The sequence below is a fragment of the Lontra canadensis genome, unplaced genomic scaffold (genome assembly GCF_010015895.1).
Source record: "Lontra canadensis isolate GAN:19392208 unplaced genomic scaffold, GSC_riverotter_1.0 scaffold15, whole genome shotgun sequence".
Taxonomy (NCBI): domain Eukaryota; kingdom Metazoa; phylum Chordata; class Mammalia; order Carnivora; family Mustelidae; genus Lontra; species Lontra canadensis.
In genome coordinates, this window is record NW_022631009.1 from 8,106,273 (window position 1) to 8,116,468 (window position 10,196).

A 10,196-nucleotide genomic window follows, 5' to 3' on the forward strand; every position below is an offset into this window, starting at 1 on the left:
CTACTAGATAGTATATAATTAGGTAGTTTAGTTGGAGAGAGGATTTTATCTGTAAACTCAGCAGCTCAAGACCAAATATGGTATTTCATAGGTACTCACTAGTTTTTTAATTAAAAAAGACAATGTGAATGATTCACATAAAAAATGGTGGCTATATGGACAAACACAGGTAAACTTAAGGAAAAATAAGGTATAAGTGAAGCATTCTAAATGTAATCTGACACTTAGGAAAGATATGGAAAGTATTTAAATTATTCCTTAAAAATTACTGTGCTTAATATTTTGTTTACAAAATAAAATTTAACATCAAAAAAGAACAGAAACAATATAAACCTTTTTTCTGACCATGGATAAAATTATGTTATTTCCCTACAGAGAAATAGTTTACAATACTGAACTATGTGCTTCAATCTTCAAAAAAGATAGAAATGATCTATAACAAGTTAAGAGAAAGGAATAGTCACAGTGGTTTTCAAAGTAAAATGAGTGGAAAATCTGCATTAACAGGTTCTAGACTGGGATTTTGGAAGATGGCAGAGGAGTAGCAGACTGATATATCATTAGGTTTTGGGAGTTCAGCTGGATAATTATCAAATCATTCTGAATATGTAAAAACTCATAGGAGAGAGAAGAGAAGAAGAACAGCAATTCTAGGAAAAGAAAATCGACCACTTTCTGGAAGGTAGGACATGTGGAGAAGTGAATCTGAAGGGAGGGGAAGATAGACCTGGGACGGTGGCGGGGGGGGGGGGGGGCGAGAAGGGCGACTCCCAGCAAGTGGTAGAGCAGTGGAGCACAAAATCAGAACTTTTAGAAGTCTGCTTCACCAAGGAACATCGCTCCAAAGGCTAAGTGGGGGTGGAGCCCTTACAGAGTCAGTATGGTCTCAGGATGCGCAGGGCCACAGAAAGACCCAGGGTGTCTGAGTGTGGCAGAGTTGCCTGGTATCAGAGCAGGGAAGCTGGGTACAGAGATGGAATGAAGGAGTGGGCTCTCAGCTCAGGGTTACCTTAAACCATGATCCAAGGGACAGTCTGGCCACTGCTCTTCAAGCAAAGACACCACAAGTGGCAGATCTGGAGGGAATCCCTCTTTCCTCCACTGGGAGGAGTGGTGTGGGAGTGTGAGGCAGGAATTAATTAATGTGACATAATACATTAATAAAAGAAAGAACAAGAACCATATGATACTCTCAATAGATGCTGAAAAAGCATCTGACAAAGTACAGCATCCTTTCGTGATCAAAAGACTTCAAGGTGTAGGCATAGAGGGTACATTCCTCAATACCATCAAAGCCATCTATGAAAAATCACCCAGCAAATATCATTCTCAATGGGGAAAAACCTGAGAGCTTTTCCCCTAAAGTCAGGAGCATGACAGGGATGTTCATTATCACCACTGCTATTCAACATAGTACTAGAAGTCCTAGGTTGAGCAATCAGACAACAAAAAGAAATAAAAAGCATCTGAATCAGCAAAGAAGTCAAACTCTCACTCTTTGCAGATGGTATGATACTTTATGTGGAAAACCCAAAATACTCCATTCCAAAACTGCTAGTACTCATATGGGAATTCAGTAAAGTGTTAGAATATAAAATCAATGCTCAGAAATCAGTTGCATTTCTATACAGCAACTGAAAAACAGAAGAAAGAGAAATTAAGGAGTCAATCCCATTTACAATTGCACCCAACACCATAAGATACCTAGGAATAAACCTAACCAAAGAGGCAAAGAATCTATACTCAGAAAACTATAAAATACTCATGAAGAAACTGAAGAAGACACAAAGAAATGGAAAAATGTTCCATGCTCAATGATTGGAAGAACAAACATTATGAAAATGTCTATGCTACCTAAAGCTATCTAAACATTTAATGGACTCTCTATCAAAATGCCATCATTTTTTTTTTCAAAGAAATGGAACCAATAATACTAAAATTTATGTGGAACCAGAAAAGACCCTGAAGAGCCAGAGGAATATTGAAAAAGAAAGCCAAAGTTGGTGGCATCACAATTCCAGACTTCAAGCTCTATTACAAAGCTGTCTTCATCAAGACAGTATGATACTGGCACAAAAACAGACACATGGATGAGTGGAACAGAATAGAGAGCCCAGAAATGGACACTTAACTCTATGGTCAACTAATCTTCAACAAAATAGGAAAGAATACCCAATGGAAAAAACACAGTCCCTTCAATAAATGGTGTTGGGAAAATAGGACAGCCACAGGCAGAAGGATGAAACTGGACCATTTCCTTACACCACACCCAAAAATAGACTCAAAATGGATGAAAGACTTCAATGTGAGATAGGAATCCATCAAAATCCTTGAGGAGAACACAGCAAGCTTCAACCTCAGCCACAACAACGTCTTCCAAGAAACATCGCCAAAGGCAAGGGAAGCAAGGGCAAAAGTGAACCATTGGGACTTTATCAAGATCAAAAGCTTCATCACAGCAAAGGAAACAGTCAACAAAACCAAAAGACAACTGACAGAATGGGAGAAGATATTTGCAAATAACATATCAGATAAAGGGCTAGTATCCAAAGTCTATAAAAAACTTATCAAATTCAACATCCAAAGAACAAATAATCCAATCAAGAAATCAGCAGGGTGCCTGGGTGGCTCAGTGGGTTAAGCCTCTGCCTTCTGCTCAGGTCATGATCTCAGGGTCCTGGGATCAAGTTCCACATCGGGCTCTCTGCTCGGCAGGGAGCCTGCTTCCTCCTCTCTCTCTCTATGCTTGCCTCTCTGCCTACTTGTGATCTCTCTCTGTCAAATAAAAATAAAATGAAATCTTAAAAAAAAAAAAAGAAAAAGAAATCAGCAGAAGACATGAACATGAATTTCTGCAAAGAAGACATCCAGATGGCCAACACACACATGAAAAAGTGCTCAACATCACGTGACATCAGGGAAATACAAATCAAAACCACAATGAGATACCACCTCACAAATCAGTCAGAATGGCTAAAATTAACTACTCAGGAAGCGACAGATGTTGGAGAGGATGCGGAGAAAGGGGAGCCCTCCTATATTGTTAGTTGGAATGCAAGCTGGTGCAGCCATGCAATAAAAAGGCATGGAGGTTCCTCAAAAAGTTGAGGTATTTACCCTAAGGATACAAATGTAGTGATCCGAAGGGGCACGTGCACCGGAATGCTTATAGCAGCAGTGTCCACAATGGCCAAACTACAGAAAGAACCTAGATGTCCATCAACACATGAATGGATAAAGAAGATATGGTATATATATATACTATGGAATATTATGCATACATCAAAAGAAATGAAATCTTGCCACTTGCAAAGAAGCGGATGGAACTAGAAGGTATTATGCTGAGTGAAATAAGTCAATCAGAGAAGGACAATTATCATATGATATCTCTGATATGAGGAATTTGAGAGGCAGGGCGGGGGACTTATGGGGGGTAAGGAAGGAAAAAATGAAACAAGATGGGATCAGAAGGGAGACAAACCATAAGAAACACTTAATCTCACAAAACAAACTGAAGGTTACTGGGGGGTGGGGCAATAGGGAAAGGGTGGTTGGATTATGGACGTTGGGGAGGATATGTGCTACGGTGAGTGCTGTGAAATGTGTAAGCCAAATGATTCACCGACCTGGACCCCTGGGGCAAATCATACATTATATGTTAATAAAAATAATTTTTTTTAAAAAGGTCCAAATTGGGAATCAAAAGTCCAAATTTCAGCCCTAATCCAGACCTACTGAGGTGAATCTCTGAAAATGAAGCCCATGAATATTCACTTTTAAAAATAACCTCCCAGGGGCACCTGAATGGCTCAGTAGGTTGAAGGATGGACTCATGATTTCAGCTCAGGTCATGATCCCAGGGTCAGAAGATCAAGTCCCACCTCAGGCTCTGCACTCCGCCTGCAGTCTGCTTACCCCTCTCCTTATGCTCCTCCCCACTGCTCTGTCTCTCTCTGTCATCTCTCTCTCTCTCTCTCAAATAAATAATCTTGGAAAAAAAAAATCTCCCAGATGTTATTTATGCACCTAATACATGAGACATCTGTATTATATAAACATCTGTCAGTGGACTTGTGTTGAAAAAAGTCTACTTGATTATATGAACCATGTGTCTGAGCCAAGTCATATATTGCAAGGTGTCAGATGTAAATGAAGAGAAATGGTTACATTGTTTTTAAACCTTTTGGTAATACTTACTGAATTTGGTTGTGAACAATATTAAATTTCTTTCTGATTAAGTAAAAGTACATTTTTTACATTTAGGTTTATATTATTCTCTTCCTCTTGAGAACATTAAAGCCACCAAGAGAAATTGTGGTTGCCTATGACGATGGGTATTTTCATCTAATTTGACAAGAAAGAGGGATTTGGGGGAAACTTTATAAAATTGTTCTTGAAATTTATTTCATTTATTTGTAATAAATATATCATCTCTAAAACTAGATTATAAATCAGTTTACCTTGTTTCATCTAGCCATGTATAGTTAAAAAAAAGCAAAGCTATATAATGCTTTCTTGGGTAGAAATTTGGGTAAATAAGCATTTCCAGATGTTAATTTTGAATAAAATTTCTCTCTAAATTACATGCATACATGATCTTCCCTTAGTGAAACTGATAAATCAAACAGAACAATTTTTTTTTAAATGGGGAAAAAACAAACACTATTTTCTCTATATATGCTTGATACACAGAACAACAGAGGTATGATTGGTGAAATAATGAGTAAAATAAGCAAAAATGAAAAGTACCATTATGGTATAAATTTTTTAAGTTAAAAAATGACTAACACTAGGAGCACCTGGGTGAATCAGTGGGTTAAAGCCTCTGCCTTCAGCTCAGGTCATGATTTCAGGGTCCTGGGATCAGGCCCCACATCAGGCTCTCTGCTCAGCAGGGAGCCTGCTTCCTCCTCTCTCTGCCTGCCTCTCTGCCTACTTGTGATTTCTATCTTTCAAATAAATAAATAAAATATCTGAAAAAAATGACTAGCACTAATTAATATAATTTGATGAAAATATAAAAAGAAGCAATGTAATAAAATAATGGTTATTTGGGTGTTGGGGAGAGGTAGGCAAATGATAAAAATGTAGCATTAAGTATAGAGAAGCTATTATAAATTAATAGTTTTTACATTAGGAAACAGATTCATAAGGTCTCACTAAAAATATCTTGTCAAAATTTATCTCTGATGAGATTAAATAGTAGTTGATTGATACAATTCAATTGTGCCTTTAATGAAAAACTGATACTGGAATGTATGAATCAGCATTCTCAAAATTATAACATAGGAACTAATTTTAGGATTTTTTTTTAAATTTTAGGATGTTAAGAGAGATTACCTTAGAAATGGTAGAATATTTCTCTTAGACAGTGAAAAGCAACCACTGCCAAATATTTTATTGCCTATAAAACATATTAAAAAGAATAATGGCAAGAATGACAGCAAGAAACTCTCAAACAAGACCCATCACCTGTATTTGATGATATTTGGGAATTATTTGCTTTTTATCAAGAGCTATTTATTTGCTTTATGCTTATTCTGGAAGATTCCAAACTATACATTTCTTTAAAATGACTCTTCATCAATAAATATAAGATATAAGGAAATAATTTCCTAAAAAAAGTTCATGTTTTTCCCTTTTCAGTTCCATGTTGACACCTTAACTTATTAATTAACTTATTAATTCGAGCCACTATATATTCTAAGTATAGTGATCATGATGTAAGATAATTTACAGTTTTATAAATAACCTTCTCATTAATATCCTTCCACAGCCAAGGAAGAGGCAAGATTCAACCAAAGGGGATTTACTCACATCAAAAGAGGACAGATATTCTAACTTAAAATGAAGGTAAAGGAAACTTGATACAAACAAAAGCATGCTTATGGATGGATAGGAGTATGTCCTTTTAAAAAGAAAAGATAGGGGCACCTGGGTCGCTCAGTGGGTTAAGCCTCTGCCTTCGGCTCAGGTCATGGTCTCAGAGTCCTGGGATCAAGCCCCACATTGGGCTCTCTGCTCAGCAGGGAGCCAGCTTCCTCCTTCTCTCTCTGCTTGCCTCTCTGCCTACGTGATCTCTCTCTCTGTCAAATAAATAAGCAATATCTTTAAAAAAAATAAAAATAACAAAAAAGAAAAAGAAAAGATATCTCTTTCTTCTGTGATTTGGGGAAGAAATTCCACAGTGCCTTTAGCTGTTTTCTGTTGGTAGGAATTTTCCTTCAGACCTCATTTCAATGTAGGTTACTTGTATGATATAAAAATATTCTTAACGCATAGACCAATTTGTCTGAAATCTTCTCTAATGTCTCTTATTTTCTCCTATATTATACTTGCTGAGTGAGATGAAATAGATAACTAAAAATAAGCATGTTTATGACAATATTTTATCGACTTATTTAAATACATGTAAAAAGCTCACATGTGTTAAGTCCTTAAATTTCACCAGAAACTATTGTGAACAACTTGCACATATTAACTTTTTTAAATGTTAATTTCCTCTGAGCTAGCAATTGTTGCCTCCATGCAAAGAAGAGGAAAATAAGTCACAGATAAGTAAATTGTACAAGGTCACATAGCTAGTAAGAAGTGGATTTGGGATCTGTAGTTTTGTTTAATTGTATAACTGATGCTCTTTTTTCTTTCTTTTTAAGATTTTATTTATTTATTTGACAGAGAGCGAGAGAGAGAGAGAGAGAGACAGTGAGACAGGGAACACAAGCAGTGGGAGTTAGAGAGGGAAGCAGGCTTCCCACCAAGCAGGGAGCCCAATGTGAGCTCGATCCCAGGACCACAGGATCATGACCTGAGCCAAAGGCAGACACTTAATGACTGAGTCATCCAGGCACCTCAGACCTGATGCTCTTAACCATTATGCCTTAATATATCAAGGTCTGTTAAACTATTATCACCTGAATAATTAAGTATCTACAAATGTTAGCACAACTAAATACCTGATTCAGGGAAAAAAATGTTCCAATGTTCAATACACTACTAAGTAGTCAAAATATAAGCAATATAATTATCTGTTTTTATATGCATATATTTATTAAATAAGGACATATTTAAAATAATTACACTTTATAATCATAAAAAAGACCTCATCTTTAAATGCCTAAGTGTTGTAAGCACAGAATCAATAATGTACTTTATTTATTTTGACCCTATGATAAACTCTGTTATTATGCTCCTTTGTGAACAATCGAAAATGATATGGAATTTTAAAATGATTATGCTTACACATTGTGGGTTAAGTCAACATCAGCGAAGAAACTGGGTTTCTAATAATAAAACTACATTAAAAATGTTGGGGAAAAAAGAAAACTGAGTCATTTGATTTTTGAGTTGTGTCTAGTGTCGTGTCAGAATAGAAATGACATTAGTATTTTTATTCAGTCACACATGTATGCAGTCACTCCAAAACCCTATGTTTTTGAGCCTATGAAACATGGTAAGAACACAAACAAAAGCAAGATGAATAGGAAGATGTGAAGGGGAAAAAATCTGCTCCAACCTCAGAATTTTCAGAATCCAGAGAACTCAATCTTAGCCTGTGTATATGCTGCTTACATACATTCAGTTTGAAAGAAAAATCACGGAGATTTTAGGTGCTGCATCAGAAGTCAGCAAGTGATAGTCCAAATGCCCAATGTGACCTTCTACCTGTTTTTGTTTTGCATGGTGAACTGAGAGGATTTTATACCCCCAAATTGAAAAAAATCAAATGTAACCTATTGTGTAACACATGAAAATTATAGGAAATCAAAATTTAGTGACTATATATAAGGTTTTGGCATACTCCTTCCTTTATGTATTTTCTCTGGCTGTTTTTGCACTACAAGGACAAATTTCAGATGTTATGAAAGATGGTATCAATTGTAAAGCCTAAAATATTTGCTATCTTTATAAAAGGTTTGTTGTCCTTCACATATACTATCCATATAGGAAGTGTTAACTGGGAAATTATCTTGCTATGTGAATGGAGCTACTCATATTGAAATAATCTTTTTCTGAATATCTCTGTTAATTCTTCATTAGAAATTCAGATGCTGCCCATATTTATTTTTTTGAATATTTATTTATTTATTTATTTATTGGAGAGAGAGAGAGAGAGAGAGAAAGGGAGAGAGCATGAGAGGGGTAAGGGTCAAAGGGAGAAGCAGACTCCGTGCTGAGCAGGGAGCCCGATGTGGGACTCAATCCCTGGATGCCAGGATCATGACCTGAGCCGAAGGCAGACGCTTAACCAACTGAGCCACCCAGGTGCCCCATATTAATTTTTAATGTATTTTTTTTTATATTTTTATATAAAATATTTTTTTATATTTTTATATAAAATATTTATATTTATATTTTAATTATTTGAGAGAGCAAGAGAGAGAACATGAGTGGGGGGAAGGGCAGAGAGTGAGGGAAAAGCAGACTCCCTACTGAGCAGGGAATCTGATGTGGGGCTCAATCCCAGGACCCTGGGATGATAACCTGAGCTGAAAGCAGATGCTTATCCAACTGAGCTACCCAAGCACCCTTGGATCCTGTCCATTTTAAACAATGACAGTGACTGATTATTACAATCTTTAAGTACAAATAATATGTTTCTGTTGCCAACTATACAGTATTTTGCAGCATATATGCAATATGACACTATGTAGTCATGGTGTTAGTTTAAAAAATATAAAATGTAGTTCTTATCCACAAATATCTGAACATTTAAATATAAAGAAATGATTTATTATTTGTCAAATCTTGGGCTATGTCTTTGGATGTAGTGTTTTACAAAAATCTCTAATATTAGGATACATTAAAATTAGGAATAAGGTTAATCCTGGGGGATTTAACTATACCTCACATTTTCCAACAGCAGTTTTCAACCCTGGTTATATTTTGGGACTCTCTTGGCTTGTTTTCTTAGAGAAGTTTAATTCTCTTTCAGTTCACAATATTAAAATTAAATTCATGCTGATGACCTAGATTTAAAAAAAAAAAAATAGAACAAATCAATGGTTATCCCAGGTAAACTGTTCTACCATATAAATGAGAACTCTGGATTCTATACTATTGGAACAACTCCAGACTTAATGTCCCATCAGAAAGTCTTCTGGATTGACTATATGAGAACTTCACTAGGTCTGAAGTTAAGACAGAATGGTATAATCTCTTCATACATTACTTGTGAATAAACTTTTCATTGACTTTTATTGTCTGATGCAGTTTGGCTAGGAATAGTAATAATAAATTATCTATTCAATTGTTAAAGTGTTCTAGGGTAGCCTCAATCATCTTCTCTATATTTTTTCTTTTTTTTTTTCTGTAAGGTTTTCTTTTATTTAAAAGGTCATTCACAAAATACTATATCCACAGATTAAAAAATAGGGAATGCTTCAGAAATCTGTGTATCATCCTTGTATAGAGGTCATGCTAATCTTCTCTGTATCATTCCAATTTTAGCATAAGTGTTGCCAATGTAAGCACTATATTTTTACTTCTAGTGACTTCATTTATACCCACAGTTTCTCTTTATCACTTATATATACACCTTAGCTATCCAAAAATCTACTTTGGCAACTCCAAATTCCTCTTAAGCACCAAACATGTGCTTAAGCACCAAACATGTGTCTTCCTAGGTTCATTGAATATGTCGCCACATGTTTCATGAAAAACTTAATCTCATAATGTTCAAATCTGAATTCAGCTAGCTTTATTTTTCTTCTCCAAATTTACTTCATGATGAGTATTCTTAATTTCAGTGAATGGTGTTGGTACCCTCTCACTTTCTGAAGCCGAAATTATCAGCATCATTCTAGACACTTTCCTTACACTTGTTCCTCATTGCCATGCCTTCCCCCTTTGCATGCACTGAAAAAAGAGGAGATTACTATTTACCAATTTTAACTCCTAAGTATCTCCACTCTAAGTACTGAGTACTAAGTACTCCTCCTCTCCATTTCCACAGTCACAACCTCGGTTTATCATCTCTTAGGCTCACGATGTTTGTATTAGTCTCCTTACTAGATCCCTTGCCTAAATTCATTTTCAAACTATCCATCTTCCATAATGCTTACAGAAATGACTTAACAAGTCTGCTTTATTTTTTTAACAAGTTTGCTTTAAATAATTCAGTACACATTGCCCTAATTTAGTCCAAATATTGTATTACAGCATAAGGAACTCTGAATCTTCATCCTATCTCCTCT

The 10,196-nt window shown here is 35.7% G+C and overlaps 1 non-coding gene across 1 annotated transcript; it reads right to left on the minus strand.

Annotated features, from left to right (window-relative positions):
* Positions 1-9,367: 9,367 nt before the first annotated feature.
* On the minus strand, positions 9,368-9,474 carry LOC116868439. The gene has a single exon (XR_004382833.1). It is a non-coding gene; the product is annotated as a U6 spliceosomal RNA (small nuclear RNA).
* Positions 9,475-10,196: the final 722 nt, after the last annotated feature.